Source organism: Mycteria americana, chromosome 9 (assembly GCF_035582795.1).
Source record: "Mycteria americana isolate JAX WOST 10 ecotype Jacksonville Zoo and Gardens chromosome 9, USCA_MyAme_1.0, whole genome shotgun sequence".
Classification (NCBI taxonomy): domain Eukaryota; kingdom Metazoa; phylum Chordata; class Aves; order Ciconiiformes; family Ciconiidae; genus Mycteria; species Mycteria americana.
The window spans coordinates 22,347,625-22,362,452 of record NC_134373.1 but is presented as its reverse complement, the minus strand read 5'-3'; the positions used below and the strand labels follow the sequence as shown (position 1 = coordinate 22,362,452).

General features: G+C 41.1%; 1 protein-coding gene across 2 annotated transcripts in view; it reads left to right on the top strand.

The window, feature by feature from the left end:
- The window catches only part of CERS6 (ceramide synthase 6), a 138,807-nt gene that overhangs the window by 24,820 nt on the left and 99,159 nt on the right, over positions 1 to 14,828 (top strand). The gene's annotated exons all lie outside the window — the stretch shown is intronic.

Here is a 14,828-nt window from a genome sequence, read left to right as displayed (position 1 = left end):
CTGCTGACAAAAGTCTTGTAATGAGCTAAAGGAAAATAGGATTGTAACTTTCTTGTGTGTTTTGATGTACAAAATACACTTGCTTATGGATCCAATGTGTAAATGATTATGATTCATATTATGATATGATTATGTGTAAATGATTCACAAATACCCCAGATATGAAATAACTTCTTTTCTCTTGTTTGACACATGCTGCAGCATTTTCAATTGCTGTCAAAACTGGTGCGCCAGCATTGCTTTCACGCGGTGAGCTCCTGCGGCTAGCCAGTAGCTGTGCATGCAGCTCACCAGTGCGTTGTGCTGCAAGACTCCCTTCCCTGTCTGCCGTTTCTGGCTGCAGCAGCCCAGAGAGTCATTTCCAAAGTGGCGTTTGGGTGATCCACTAGCAAATCCTATTATTTGTTAATAGGATTTGTTCTTGCACTGCTTTGTCCGATCGCTAATTGTTTATCGCGCATTAGGAGTACAATGAGATGCCTGTCAGCTGTGTTATGAGCATTTTGTGTGCAAGACTGATTGTTTGCCTGTGATGGCAAGTTTTGCTTTGGGAAAGCCTCAGCATGGAAGGCAGAAAACAAAGGCTCCGCATTTCAAACACTGCAGCTTATCCTGCACTCCAGTAGGCACTAGTTTCCCCGGTTCCCTAGTAGATGGTGGGTGCATAGAGGGTCAGTAAGCTCATCTGGAGGGCTGCGTGTTCTGTGCTTGTGGATGCAGAGCCACGGCTGCTTTCCAGATTGCCTGTCTGCCTTTCTGAAAGAGTGCTCCGCTGAGGTGGCAATCAAACAGGAAAGCATTAAGCAAATTCAGAAATAATTTGAAATCGAACAGAAAGATGAGGGTGAAAAATGTACAGGAAAGCTTGGGAGCTAGTGATTTTTTTTCTTTGTTGAATGTTTTGATCAGTCTGGATAGTATTTAATGATCATACAAGGCAGGTAGAAACTACTTCTCAAAAGGTGTCTGTCTGAGCTGGTGTTTGAGGTTTCATGTGTGAGCATTTGTATAGGTACTTTTTACAAATCTTTTGCTGAAACACTTCTTCCAGAAAAACTAATTAATAATAATTTTTTTGAATTGTAGGTACCGTAATAGCCCTTTTTAATCCCTTTTCTCAGAAGGGAGTACTTTTCAAGAAATACTAAGGTCAGATTTCCAAAGCAGAATCTGAATGTGGTTCTGTGATGGCTTAACTTGAGCTTTCAGAGAGTTCACACTCAGGTTTGCTTATGTCTCTGTTTAGCAATGCTGTGCTGATGGAGTGGATTGGATCAGGTCACTGATCCAGCTGAAAACTCGATGCTTTTCTGGGGAGGTGGGCAAGGATAGTCTTTGGTTTCTTGAAGCCCTAATCTGCTACTTCTGTCGCTGCAGTAAAGGTGGCAGGGTGCAACAAGTGTGGGTGAGAAAGCCTGAGCGCTTCGAGTGGCTGCCCCTGCTCAGGGTGCTGTGTCTGGGCGGGTGGGAATGGCTTGAGGGAGCCTGCCCTGTCCTGGCTTAGTTGGATCCAGCTGGAAAGTCCGGCTGCGAATTTTGAACAGTCCTTATCTTCTTAAGTAATCTCAATTTAAGGATAAAACAGGCAAAATAATTTATTGTGTAGTTTGGCTGCAAGCTTCTTCAGAAATAGGTTTCCTGAATATCTACATGTATTTGTTATCTTTTTGTATTGAAAGCTAAATAGAAATAAACTGAGGAACTAGATTTTTGTACCCATTAGGAACAGGGTTTTGTTCTGATTTTGTGCAAAGCGTCTGGAAAGAAATAAGGCTCTAATTCGTGTTGAGTAGTCAGACAATATGCTGAAGTTTGATTGTGTATACACATATATATATAAAACATATACACACAAATATATAAGAATATGCCATTACATATGCTTTATATATGTATGTGTGTATATACATATATACATGCGTTCACACACATATATAAAAAAAATATAGTGAATGAATACCATTGTGATCATCTTGTGTGACTAATATCTGCCAGCCAGGATGCAAATTGGTTCATCTTGAAGTTCCCTCAAAAGGTTTGATGATTTTGTGACCTAGCTCTTGGAGTGAAAGCTTAACCTCCAAGTGAAACCAACCATCCCTATTTCAAGTACTTACAGAAATACAACCATCCTACTGTGAGGTATCCATGACCTATTCCTTCTTCAAAGGGAACAGTCTTCACTAGAGGAAAGATTTAGTGTGAGCTTTCATCAGCAGGAAAGTTCCCAAAACACACCCTACCTCCTGATGTAGGGAGAAATAGGATTTGCACCAGAGGTACTGGTTTGTCAGTAAGAGTGAGGCACATATTTAAATCCTCTCTGTCGTATGCCATGACAGCCCACCCACGGTGGAGGAGCCAAACTCCCAAGAGGACAAAGAGGAAGCTTACAAATATTTAAATACTTTGTGGTGTGTGCTCTTGTTTCAAGACCTGAAGTTTGTGCCTCTCCCACGTGGTGTGATGACAATGTTCAGGCATAGAGCATGCCTATAGAGCATGCAGGCAGGCCTGGTCATTTGCTGAAACTCAAATGCACACTTGTAGCAGATGGGCAGAGGTTTGGGCATTGCCGGTCATGCAGCACCTGCACTTGCTCAGGGACTGGTTGTAGAACCCATGGAGGAAGGCAGCAGGGAGGGGTCCTTGAGCCAGACAAGCACTGAAACATTTTGAGGACTTAAATTTTTTTTTTTTTTTTTTAATGTTCCATTGAATATAAAGCATCTTCTATCTTCTCTGCTTTCAAAAAATGCATGCTAACCCGACGGAACTTAATGAGTTCCTGTTCTAGGTGAGCAATATAATTTCTCAACATTTCAGACACCTTTTAATATTTTCCAGGAAGGCATTGCTGAACTGTCCAGTTCTGTTCTGTGACTTGCTACAGTCTTTTGTAATAATACTAGATGGACTGATTGTTGTTAGAGTGATCACTAAGGATTTTTAACTACATCCTTCATTATTTTGCGCCCTGGTAGTAAATAGATCAGAGTAAGGAAAATATATTAGAATATAAGAGGACATTGATGAGATGAGCTATCACTTAATGACCAGGCCAAGAACTACTGTGGAGGAACCTGGAGGAGTAGCATTGGCTTTCTAGTGGGCAGAGTTACGTTATTTATCAAAATGATTGCTGAGCCTTTTACTTCTTTAGGCAGTTGCTCTGAGCCACTTGGCAACTTTTGGGTCATGTCCAAGTGGCAGGTAACTGCAGCTTCTTTTTGCATCTTGGAAGCTGCCTTGGTGGATGGAGAGCTGCATTAAGAGTGTGTGTACGTGCCAAGAGTCCGATGGATGGTATGACTTGACTACGGCTTTAATGTAGGCACAGGTATTGATCACAATTTTTTTTTTTTTCCTTGCTCACATATTGAAAATGTGACCAAAGTAAAAGATGAAGTAATGCTGCAGGGCCCAGTGTATTAGAACAGAGTCATTGTATTGGGGTGACCTACTGTGATTTAAAAATCAAATTGTCAATCTTCCGTTTCTATATATATGCTTTCTTCCTGCCCTCTTCTCTGTGCAGCATTTAATCCCATTTGGGCCATGTGTCTTTTCATATGTAGATGTTTTACGGCTGGCTCTTCGCTTTGGTTGTCCCAGACTTGCTGAAATAGTGGTACATATGAGCTCTGTATTTTAGGAGGTGGCAGAGGGGAGCAGGAGACAAAATCTATAGGGTCAGGAGTGGCACGGAAAGGATGCATTGGGATTGACTGTTCATTTTTACCCAGTGCAAGAAGTAAAAGACCAGAAATGAAACTGGTGGGTGACAAGTTCAAAATGAAGGGGCATGGTTGTCTTCACACAGTCTGAATTTACATAGGGGAGCTCTGCCACAGGGTGTCAAAAGTTTGCATGGGCTCAGTGAGCTACTAGTGCAGCTTGAGGAGGGAGGGGCAGCTCTTTGGGGACTGCTGCGTGCAAAGATGTCTTTTTTGGTCTAGAAAGTCCCTAAGCCACAGCTTTTTAAAAGTTGGGAGAATATTATCTCTGCTGCCCTGTAGCAGTGGGCTAGAATTTTGGAGACCTGACTGACATACCACTAGCTCTGACTCGTGTATCCCGATTTTACTGTGTGTAAAAAAGGGTGAGAGTGATACCTTCAGCATAGTATCATCCATACCTTCTACAGCCTTGATGATGCTGGTGGAGGGCAGCTGAGAGGAGGCACTGTGTGTGAGAGGTGGGGGGGAATGGAGTGCATCTCCCCTTCCATTCTGTTCTCCCTCTGCCTCATCTGCACTTGGAAAGTTACAGAGTGACTAAACTCTTTATTTTTAGACATTACAAAGAAAGAAAGCATTAGACAACTGGCTGTAAAAATATTTATTTGTGACCTTTCTCTACATTTGTGCAGTTCCTGTTGCTATTCTGGAGAGAGCAGAGAGCATGCAGTTCCTCCCCACTTCAGCTCTTTGGTCTCACAGAGTGTCAGGAGAAACTGAAATACTTACAGCTTTATGCATGCATATATTAACCAAAACCAAAAAAAAAGTGCTTCCATGTTTGGAAAACATGGCTATTTCTGTTTGTAAGCTGTTGGCCTATGTCATGGTTTAACCCTAGTCAGCAACTAAGCCCCGCATAGCTGCTCACTCACTCCTGCCCAGTGGGATGGGGAAGAGAATCAGAAGGGTAAAAGTGAGAAAACTTGTGGGTTGAGATAAAGACAGTTTAATAAGTAAAGCAAAAGCTGTGCACGCAAGCAAAGCAAAGCAAGGAATTCATTCACTCCTTCCCATGGGCAGGCAGATGTTCAGCCATCTCCAGGAAAGCAGGGCTCCGTCACATGTAACAGTTACTTGGGAAGACAAACGCCATCACTCCAAATGTCCCCCCTTGCTTCCTTCTTCTTCCCCCAGCCTTATATGCTGAGCATGGCGTCATATTGTGTGGGGTATCCCTTTGGTCAATTGGGGTCAGCTGTCCCAGCCGTGTCCCCTCCCAACTTCTTGTGCACCCCCAGCCTGCTTGCTGGTGGGGTGGAGTGGGAAGCAGAAAAGGCCTTGACTCTGTGTAAGCACTGCTCAGCAGTAACTAAAACGTCCCTGTATTAACACTATTTTCAGCACAAATCCAAAACATAGTCCCATACTAGCTCCTGTGAAGAAAATTAACTCTATCCCAGCCAAAACCAGCACACACGTTTGTGTCCCATTTTCCTAGGAACTTATTAACTGGACAAGCAACTGGACCTCTCCTGGTAGAGGCTGCGGTGGGGTTTTCCCATATTGGTGGCTGAACACCCTCTGCTCCAGTCAGTCCTGTTATGAACTAACCGACAGCTTGAGATAGACTTCTGCCTAACCTTTCCACTTGTACGAGAAAGGATTACGTAGGTTTGCCAGGTCATTGAGGCAAAAGGGTTTGACAGTGTGTGTGAACGGGGGCTGGAATCAGGGCCATGATCAGCAGGGTCTGGCCTGCAGCTTGTGATGGGAGCTAGCAGACATGCAAAGGTAGCTCAAGCCAAACAGATGTTACTGGTTGTGGGTTTTGTGATTGGAGCAAAATCTCAGGAAAAAGGGGGTATTTTTGACTTTGCACAATGGGGAGATGTGACTTTTAGACATGTATGTTCAGTCAAAAAAAAAAAAGACAGGACAATATAAATGTGAGAAATCCAGCTGCAAAAAGAAATAGTTTTACAATAATGGAATGGTTCGGGTCAGTCATGTCAGTCGTGTTCCTTTAGAGTAACTCTGTAGGACAAAACATTTTATAACACTGCTGTTGAGTGATGAGTATAATTTGTTTTATTTACTTAAAATGGTGTGCATTAGTGCACTGTACTAATCAGTAAGCCTGCAAGCTGAAATGCAACTACTAAATCCCTTTTTTTATCACAGCTACCTTTCACAGACTGTTGAGTGAATTGAAACTTTCTATTATGTGAAAGTACTCTTGGATGGAAGCCCTTGAGTCCCTTATTGCCCCCAAGCAGATTACTGTGACCAAATTTTCTTTTCTAAAACTGATCTGTATAAAACAATTTTCCACTTCCATAGCATCCAAAGTATGAAAAACACTTGATGGTGAATGCTGTTTTGCTAGGACAATATGCTGAATTTATAGGGCACTTTGCTTCCCAGCTGAAAAATTACTAAAACCTTTTTGAAGATGAAGCATTGCTCTTGCAAGCAGAGATGGAGCAGTTTTATACAGTTAATATGTGTACGTGTCAGCACTCCTATTGCATCAAGTGTTACAGGTGTAGTGCTATTCTTTAGCCTGCCCTTTATATCCATCTTCGATATGTTAAAGGAAAGAATAGTTTCTGTCAAAAGGCAGAAAAATGCATGGGAGTGGTGCTGTAGCATTACAGGGGCTGTGGTGGTACTTGAGTACTAGCGACTGGTATTCCAGAGGGGTATCTGGCCGATGGAGCAAGCCTGATAGAGCCCACATGTAGCGATGCATCGGCTTCTGCCACCACTGGCTTCTAGGACTCTGCCCACGCTAGATCCTAGCAAATACCTGCACTTAGTAAAGTATTGGATTGTGCTTCCTTATTTCAGACGAGCAGTTTCTCATTCCACACCATTAGTTCCACCAGCCCTCAGCAGCACTGCAGGCTGCTGCCAGCCGCGATCCCTGAGGTCCAAGTACTGTAATAGATGTATCTTCTGCTGCCAGTTTGACGTGTACTTTGATTTTTGTTATGAGAGATGAGCAATGCCCTTTGTTAGGAAGGATTTGGTTAGCTTCCCAGCTCTGTGTTTAAGAAGTAGCAGAACATCGGTGATCAATGCGCTGGTGGGGTTTTTTTTTGGTTGGTTGGTTTTGGGTTTTTTTAAAGCTTTTTAATGAAACTGAGAATACTTTGTGGAAATGCTGAGGTCAAAAACATGTTTGCTTGTTGGAAAGGTTTCTCAGGTCAAAACATTAACGAGAAGCTTTCAAAACCTTGGGGGTGGGGGGAGTACTGATTTTCCAGCAATCTTTTTTCCCCCCTCTAGTGAGTGTAAATGCTGTCTAATAATATGAGCCAAAGAAAGACAAAACCTCACTAGTTCAGTAAGCTGAATTCTCTCCCAAGCTGCTTAGCTTTTATTTTTTAGAAACACATGTGGTTTCCACAGTATAGTGCTTAGTTTGTAAAAGTTGATGAGAGGTATGGGGTAATGATGCTGGTGTGGAAATAACAGCTAATGCATCTCTAACAAGAAGAGAAGGAAAAGTATTGGACCTCTCAGATGAAAGGCAGATGCATATTTGTGCTTTTCTGAAGTCATTTCAGGAGGATTGGGAATAGGTCCCCTCTGAAAGGATTGGCTCTGAGCTCTCCTGTGCACGGCCCTCTGAGGCAGCACTTAACGATGCTCAGCAGCAGAAGGTTCTTGCTGACATACCAAGTCGTGTGCTGGGCTTCTTGGTTGGGCAGGCAGGTTCTTACCTTTGAAAGGTTTCATTGCAGGGGTTGTGACTCATTTCCCAGCTCAGCCAGAAAATTTCAGTGAAGTTAACTTTCCTGTATAGCTACTGGATGACGTTAGCTGGGTTAAGACCCTGCCCGTGCTTCAGACGTTGTATCCTGGTGGGCCTTCTGTAGCAGAAGGTGTTGGGAAACGTAAAGCCAAAATCAGTGCTGGGATAGGTATGCTGAAGTGACTACCCTACTTATCTACTGAATTTGTCCTAGGACTGTTAAGATTTTTCTGCTTTTTCCTTATTAGTAGTACAAGTAACTTCTGAATTAAGTAGGTCAGCTATACAAAAATAACAAAACAAATTCAGCAATTGTTTTTGTGTGTTGTGGCAGTAGATCTGTTGAGTGTCTGCTCAGAAACAAGCTGCTTCTGCTTTCACTCATCCTTGTAGTTAGAGCAAATTTAGATTGCTTCTGTTTAAAACCAGCAAGCAATGTCCAACAAGTTAGACAATTGTAATCATAAGTCCCTGGAATAATCTGTGTTTAGAAAGCATAAAGTAGATGAGCTGGGAAAATGGGTTCTGCATCAGTCTTTCAAAAAGGGAGCCAGACTCTTCAAAACAGATCTGGGCACCTCTTTAACACAGAGAGGAATGTTTCCTGGTTATAACTGCCTTTCCCTGGTATTTGTAAATATACTGATAGGAAACTAGGAGATTTGGGAGACATAATTTGCAGGAATAGCTTGCTTGGTTTTTTTGTTATGGAGCTCACAGTTGGCTGGTGTTAGCAACATGAGCACTCTTTTATGCAAGCACCAGTTGAACTATGCCCATGTCCAAGTGAGAGTTTTTTACCAGGTTCACAGAGATGCTGTATGTGTGTATGTAATCAGAGTATACCACTTAGCTCAAATGAGAGTTTGTTATAGTTGGAGATGACTCAGAGATGCTCTGCACACTTCACATTCACTGTAGTTTTCTCAAATTTCTCCATGTGATGCATCCTCAGCACAAGAAAGGGAGATTCAAACTCTCGGCATACACCAGCAAGCAATTAACTAATTGTCTTTGTGGACATGAAAAGCTAAAGCAAAAATGCATATTCTCTGTGTTCATGGGGACTTTGTAGCCAGGGTTCTGCCTGATGGCTTCATGAAATTTTTAATCTGTTAGCACAGATTATGTAGGAGCAGTCTCCAGGGTGATTTTGTGCAGATGCTTTGTGCCAGGCTGAGGTCCCTTCCCAGAAAATAGACTGTTGGTCAGGGGATGGATGGGCTCCTTCAGTTTTGGGCTGTAATAAGAGGCCATTAGTCCTGTCTGTTGGTCCATAATATGACCTACTTCTGATAAAAATGAAAGACAAAAAGGAATGGTTCAAGCTGTGATCAACAAACATTTTTTAAAAAGTGTGAAATGTGCACTAGCTTAGCTTTTCTTTCTTGCACTGATGAAAATTTGTGAGTGGGCTTCCATGTTGAAGTTGGCCACAAAATAAAGCGAGGGAAGAAGCTTTCTGTGCTTGAAACATGTCAAGGAAAAAAGGCTTCCCAATTTGTGGGAAGATTTTACAGAGCCTGTTACCCATTAAAATGTGTTAGACCTAGATAGAAAAAGTCATTGCTTTAACAAGACTCAGGAGGAGCAAGAAGGTTGATGCAAAACTAAGAAACGACAGTAATAGGTCAAACTGAAATGAATTCAGTCTTCACTTGCAATCCTCAGGACAGGTTTCGAGGTCAAGGAGCAGACAGGTGACTTGTCTCTGTGCATGTCGTTTGAAAGTTTTAAATTAAAAATTTAACAGATTTCAGAAACCTTCTTGACATACAACAACATTTAAAACTTACTGCATGTGAATGGCAGGACAGCTTACTAAATCTGGTAGGGGAAGTCCATAAATTAAACAAACAAACAAATGCTAAGCTTATTTTGTTGGCAGTGATTCCTGGGTTTGGGTCCTACTAAGACTTCTTGCAGCTCCATCTCTCATGATGGTGATTTATTTTAGGTATGCCAGTTTTAAATGCAAGAGTGTAAAACACCCTTTTTCATCTACGTCAAAGAACCTCATCTTGATTTAGGTTCTCGTGAATGGATAATCTTGTCCTTATCCTTCTGTAAAAATATTGGACATGAGTTCAATGGCTTTTATTGCGGATTATAATAGGACAGTATAGTAAAATCAAGGATCAGATGGTACGTTTTTATCCTTCAGGGGGGATTGGACGGCACTATAGCGGACTTTTTTGTTCATTCAGTCTATTGCTTCCCCATTCCTGGGCCCCTTTCTTATCAGCTTGTGAGGTTTGAGTTTAGGAGAGGGGAGAGAGTTGTGGGGTTTGGGTTTTTTGGTTTTGGTGTTTGTTTGGGTTTTTTTTCCTCTTTTGCTTATTTACCTCAGTAAAAATGGAGAAAGGGTTATGGTTTTCAATTTCTGGATTCTTGCTGTCTTGTTCTAGAGAGAATTTTGGTGAAATGAAGTCAGTTTCTAAATAGAGCAGAAACATTTGACAAATAAGCATTGCAAAGTAGTACAATTTTATCACTTCAAAGGGCATGGGAAGGAATCCAAACCTGCTTTGAACTGGTTAACATGTATCCCTTGCCAGCTAACATTGTCAATTATTTTAAGACTGATATATTTCTTAAATTGAAAGTTTAGGACAAGCCATTGAATATTTTCTTTATATCTCCTCATACATTTAAAAAAAGTGCATATTTAATTACATGAATCAAATATTCATTAGCCCTGTGAGTTTAATCCCATTCCCCCCCCCCCCCCCCCCCCCCGTTTGGAAAGCCTTAATTCTTGCAGACCTTTTAGGCTGTTTAAAAAAACAATAATCCCTATTTACCTGTTGTGGGCTCTGTGGTGGTTTGAGCATCTTCAAAGCTGCTGAGAAACTGTCAAGCATGGATTTGCTAAAAGGCAGCCACTGTGATCAGCTCAGAAATGGCAGATGACCTGCTGGTATGGAAACACTACATTCACATGCTGTAGGAGGGCCCTACAGGCATATTTCCAGTGCCCCAGGTGACTGAAGAGTTGCTACGTATTAGCTTCTGGCCGGATTCAGGGCAAAGATTACATGTCGCGAGTAGGGCTGTTTAATTTGTAGTAAAATCCAGAGAATCACACAAAAAAAGATCCTTTTACTTTTCTGCTCAAAAAAATATTTATTTAATGCAGACTTTGCTAGTGCTAATGAACATCAGCCTACAAGGATTATGAGGGTCAATGCTAACATTTCTAGTTAATTCTGGGATCAAAATGATGTATTTTGTCAAGATGAAAAGCAGTAAACTAAAAGGGTTACATGGTGATTAATTAGTAAGGCTCAAATAGCCAGTAAAGGAGAAGAGAAAGAGCTCTGTGAGTCAGTGGAGGCATTTTCCTTACTGTTTTATTAGAGGTTAGTTTATCAGTGATACTGCAGTTACATTTCCAGTTGATGTGCCCAGGATGGTTTGTGCTCATTGCGGATCTGAGCTGTTCGTATTTCTAAAGAGAAACTTTTACAGGGTGTGGAGTGCCCAGGAAGTGGAACCAGCATATTTTTAAGCTGTAATTTTATGAACATGAGGAATTGGACATCTAGTGTGGAGCGGTGGGAATGGCTTCTGAAGAGTCTGTGGGTTTGGGGTTTCATTTTCCCTGGGGTTGACAGCCGGGTGGATCCTCGTCTCCCTGTAGGCAGCACTGCGCCTGCTGCAATGGCTGCAAACAGCAAGTGGCGCCCAACTGGCGTTTCCCTTCCTCCACCAGGGCAGTTAATTTTTAGTTGGGTGGGGTTTGGGTTGGTTTTTTTTTTTTTTTACTTCTCCTTTTTCTACTTATTAATCTGTTGTAATAGCAGCTGACTTTGTCTAGTTGGCATTTGTTAAAGGGCAAGTGGGAAACCCAAAATGGTACTGGTACTAGATAAAATTTACGTACTTCTGGTGAAATGGTGCTTCTTTTCATGCTCTAGGGGAGGTGGGGGATCACTTTGCAAAGGATTTCTTGACTCCTTTGTAGAGAAAAACCGATCTCTGAGTTTGGGGTGGAGTATGAGGCCTTGCTGTCACTGTTGTAAATAATGAATTTGAGAAGAACAGACAGGATCCAAAATGCAAACCAGCGCCTGCCTTCAGGGGGTGTAGGACACTCAGATATGCTTGTTGTCTTCAGGCAAACAGTGTGGTGTTTATGGGCCTGCAAAGGCTGAGTGCTTTCCACTTGATGCTCTGCAGTAACTCACGTTATCTGAACTGGCTGGCTGTGGGCTTTTGGTTTGGTTTTGTTTTTAAATGTGGCTTTAGATTGTGAATGAGGAAGCTGCCTATAAAAAGGTTCTTGAATTCTGAGTTGAATTCCCTTGTTTATGGTGGTCTTTCATTTCTAGATCCAGAATAGATGGGGCTGCATTTGGCAAAAAATGCTTGTCTCTTCATTTTTCTGTAACTGAATGCCAGCTTTCAATTCAGCTGTACTGGAATCCATTGAAAAAGAGATATTAGTGTGGTGTTTGTTCAGATGTACTTGTTTTAAAGAGAAAAGCTGGCAATATACTAAATTCTGCTCAGTTCTTCCCTCTTAATTGCAGTACCTTATGCAATAAATAGTCCCACGGGTTTCAGTAAGGCTGCTTGGGGAATTGAATACCACAGTGTTAGCAGAAATGGAAAAAATGAATAGTGCTTCTAAGAAATGCAGCATTTGGCAAAATGCTTGTAGTTTGTACATGTATCAAACATTAATTCTGTTTTGTTTACTTATGAATCTATTTAAATTATTATGGAAAACTATAGGTGAGAATTATGTTAATGATGCTTTTTGTGGCACCTGGTGTGATATTTGGGATCCTATTGATTAAGTTCTACTTTAAAATTCTATTTTAACCTTGAAAATTTTTATACTGCAAAGCATAGCTTGTACTTTTAGAGTTTTTGTATGAAGAGTAAAAAATATCTCTTAAATTTTACCAGTTGCACCAAAGGCAATCACATGGACATCGCTCATGCACACTTGAATTGGTGGTCAGACCTACTCAGTATTGCAGGCATATAAAATGTTTCTGTTAAAATTGCTTTATTTCCCTTGAGTGTCCTACTAGGAATTAACAATCCCTTGAGGGGATTTTTTTTAAAGCTTTTTCCAAAAGTGGAGAAAGACCACAAGAGCATATCAGGAGAAAGACCTCTGTGGTTTGTTGTTTTTTTTTTTTTTTAAATTTTCCCTGTCCCTTCCTCCCAGACATAGCTGGCCAAGATCATCCTGTGTCTTGCAGCTGTGTACTCTGTACGTGGCCTTACTGCACTTTGCTTCCTTGTGGGCGAGCTCTGGTTTGGGTCCCGTGCCCATTCTTCCAGTCCATGTGAAAAACATAAGCAGCAAAGGAAGAAAAAAATTATATTTCTGTGTAGGAAATACCAGATTGAAGCAGCAAATGTGTTTCGTTTTAGGTAATGGGTATAACACCAATATTACAATTCTCTTCTCTTTTTAAAATCTAGACAAACACTGTATCTGTGCTTTGTTCTGGATTTATCTAGGCTGTTCATTAGCAAGACGTCGTTTTAAGAATGGCATTTAAGCAACCCAGCTGGTTTGCTTAGATTTAAATGAAGATCAGCTCAGCATGAAGCTTGTTGGAATTGCTCCTTGCAGAATTTTTCTAGCTGGGACTTTTTAATCTCCTTTTGACTTTACCAAATTAATTTTTTTTTTTTTCTTTTAAATTAACCTGTTTAGGGAACTGCCTTTCTTGTGGAGTTATGCTATGGCTGTCTCATTCCTTCAGTCAGCAGAAGGAGAAAAGCAAAACAGAAGTTGAAAGATGTGTGTGTGTAAAACAAAACAAAAATAAACAAAACAAACAAAAAAACCCCCCACCAACAACAACATTCCCCAAACAACAAGAAAAAAACCTCCAATCAAGTCTTACTTCAGAGGAGACTGACTTTGCAAGTCCATGTTGAACTAGAGAACACAATTCTCACGTCTTCTTTTGTCACCTTATACTTTAAGTAATATACAATTTTCCAGTGTAGCAAGATTACAGTGTATTTATATATAACATGTACAGAGTTTATATGCTGCTTTATGAGCAGAAAACTGGACTGCTTTCTGTGTGAGCTCAGCAGTGAAACTGGTATTGTCAAAGCTCTTAACCCTAAAGCAGGGAATTTACACCTGATGCAGTGCCATTGATTTGGTTGATGCTAGGGAGCTAGCAGTATGGTTGCAGTCTGCAGCCAATCCAGATTGCAACCAAACTTTTACAGAGTGTAATAAGTTGGGTTTGGTTTTTTTGTGGGGGGTGGGGGTGGGGGGAGGGTCCCCTCTTACAACATGGAAGGATCAAAGAGTGAGTTCTCTGATACACTGCATGTCTTTGGATATATGACTTCTCACCCCCCTCGCAAATAGTCACCAAAATTATTTCAGGCTATAGGATTGGCTTACATCTGGGAATGATATCAATGTATCAAGAATTTTTCCTTGGAAAAACAAGGCAAACAATGTGGTCTAGCATCACCCATCTTTCTTTACCAAATGCTATTGCTGTAACCACTGTAGCATTGCTTAGGACTTAATTCTCTTTAATCAGCTGTGCTGTCTTAAACATAGCAGAAACAGCAGTTGTAGCTCAAAACAGTGCTTAAAATGGAGCTTGCATGTAGATAAGTATTCCATGATTTTTAAGAGATTGTGGTCATTCAGCTGGATAAACGTGGAACTACTTCTTAACTAGTGAGTGCGTTGTTTTGGTCCCTGCTGGCAAATGAAGTCTTAGGAAATGCCTTTTAAGTGAAATCAAGAGTTATATAGTTCAAAGATGGCAGAAGTTCATACTGTTCATATATGAATGTGATTCCTGTACAGACTTTGTACCTTTCATGGGGATTCCTGAGTTGGACTCATCGTTACAAATAATTTAGTTTTTAATGAGTGGAATGGTCTTCTTTGAGTGTATGTAATGTAAGTTATGTAATTAATCTCTAAAATGTATCAGAGACACCCAGTTTAAAAACTGGATGAACTTATGGATTGGTGTTTGGATCTGTGACAGCTTTGTATTTTAGCAGAAGAGTTTGGAGGAAGAGCAAAGTCTGAGGCATGGCTCAACACCGTTTAAACGTTATGGTTTAGAAAATCGTATTGACCGGGCAGCTTTAGCGCTTGCTGCCTTTAAGGACTTTGAGTTTCCACTGTGCAAAAGTGCGAGTCCTGAGGCAGTAGCTACTCTAGAAACTGATTTATGAAAAAGGCTCTGTTTGGAGGAGAATATTATGTGTTCGTCATGTCTGCAAGCTGCCCTGGTCTTCTCATTAGCTGGTGCTTCTCTAGGAGGCATTCCTCTCATGCTTTTGTTCTATCCTTTTTTTTTTTTTCCACAACATGAAAGAAAATCCTCCGTTTCATGTGCTTCATGGAGTTCCTTTCATTGTTC